Source organism: Mirounga angustirostris, unplaced genomic scaffold, assembly GCF_029215605.1.
Source record: "Mirounga angustirostris isolate CCGP_5_RB_7025 unplaced genomic scaffold, mMirAng1.0.hap1 SCAF_1, whole genome shotgun sequence".
NCBI lineage: Eukaryota > Metazoa > Chordata > Mammalia > Carnivora > Phocidae > Mirounga > Mirounga angustirostris.
The window spans coordinates 88,011,065-88,012,535 of record NW_026991709.1 but is presented as its reverse complement, the minus strand read 5'-3'; the positions used below and the strand labels follow the sequence as shown (position 1 = coordinate 88,012,535).

The following is a 1,471-nucleotide window of genomic DNA, read 5'->3' as shown; positions in this document are numbered from 1 at the left end:
TGAACATGTAATCAGTGTGGTAAACTGAAATGAACTTTTTTGAGAGACAATGTCTTTAAAATATAATTGTTTATAGTGCACATTTATACCACCTTTTGCAGGGTAAAGCAGCTTTATAAATGCTATGTTCTAGTTTTGATTTTTCTCCCCTACGTAGATGACTATGCAGCACATCTACTATTGACAATTATAAGTATCCATCCAAATAAGTGTCCTGAATATCTCCATTATTTAATCTAATTTAATTTAATGTAATTTATTGATTCATTCATTTTAGCATTTGCTAGGTTTTTAACTATATAAAAACAAAGAAGTAGAAGTGAACAAAATCCCACCATCTAGATAGCAACATAGAAAATTCAAACAATAGACAACTGCTTCCAACTCTCTCTTACCAATGGTAACCATTGTTAGCAGCTTACTCTGTCTGATTCCAGACTGCCTCACCCTCTTCCCTTAAAAAAACCCAACAACTTTTTGGATGTCTAACCAGATTATTTAGTTTTATCTAAAGAATACCAACTTGCTTATCAGCTTTCTTTTTTTTTCTTCAACTTTCAGACATTTATTAATCAGTGTAAACCCCAACAACAATACACCAACATGATTTCATGCATTTAGAGGGGAAATATTTCCTGAATAAGTGGAAAATCATGCAGATGGCTTCTGGAAGGCCTTCATTCTAAGCAACTTTATAGTGAAACATTTCATTTAGTAGTTTGGACCTTCTTTCTTCAGTTGGCTGTAATCCACATTCACTGAGTAGAACTTGTATTGATCGCTGGGACCCAGTTTGTTCCAGGGTTCTGAATTATTCTTCCTATCCCAACTGATATCTAGATTGCACAATGCCAGGCACAAGCCATACAACACTGCTCCACTACCTCCTGCCCCAATAAATATGAAAAGGGGATCAAGCCTGGATGCTTCTTGGTCTGACAAAGAATCTGGCATAACATGGTTGTGGCAGAGGCCTCCAGGCCAGAAGACAAAAATCAAATCTGCAAGGCCCGGCACTAGGCAATCCCTACACCGAGCACTTATCAGCTTTCTAAAGTAAGTACATGCACCCTCAAATAATAACACCAGACACAGGCATTCCAAGCCCTCATTAGACAATACAACAATCCCAAATTATCCATGTCCTTGAAAGTTTGGTTAAACAAAGTGATTACCTTATCCTTGAAAGTTTGTTTAAAGGAAGTGATATTTATTTGAAGGAGATAAAATGTTTTATCATCTTTGCATATCTTAATTTCTATGCTACATCAAGTGATACAAATTTCAACATACTTATTGCCTTAATTGTTCACTAAATAATCTCATGAGGTCAACATTCATCTTAGAGTTAAAGGAAATAGCTATTTTATTTTATCCTTATTTTTATTAAAATATTGTTTTGGACACTATCCACCAAATCATTCAGCTCTCCCTACATAAAAAACAAAGTGAAAAACGTCTTTTCTAACTT

General features: G+C 34.8%; 1 pseudogene; it reads right to left on the bottom strand.

Annotated features, from left to right (window-relative positions):
* Nucleotides 1-711: 711 nt before the first annotated feature.
* LOC123834587 (cytochrome c oxidase subunit NDUFA4-like) lies at nt 712-959 on the bottom strand (annotated as a pseudogene).
* Nucleotides 960-1,471: the final 512 nt, after the last annotated feature.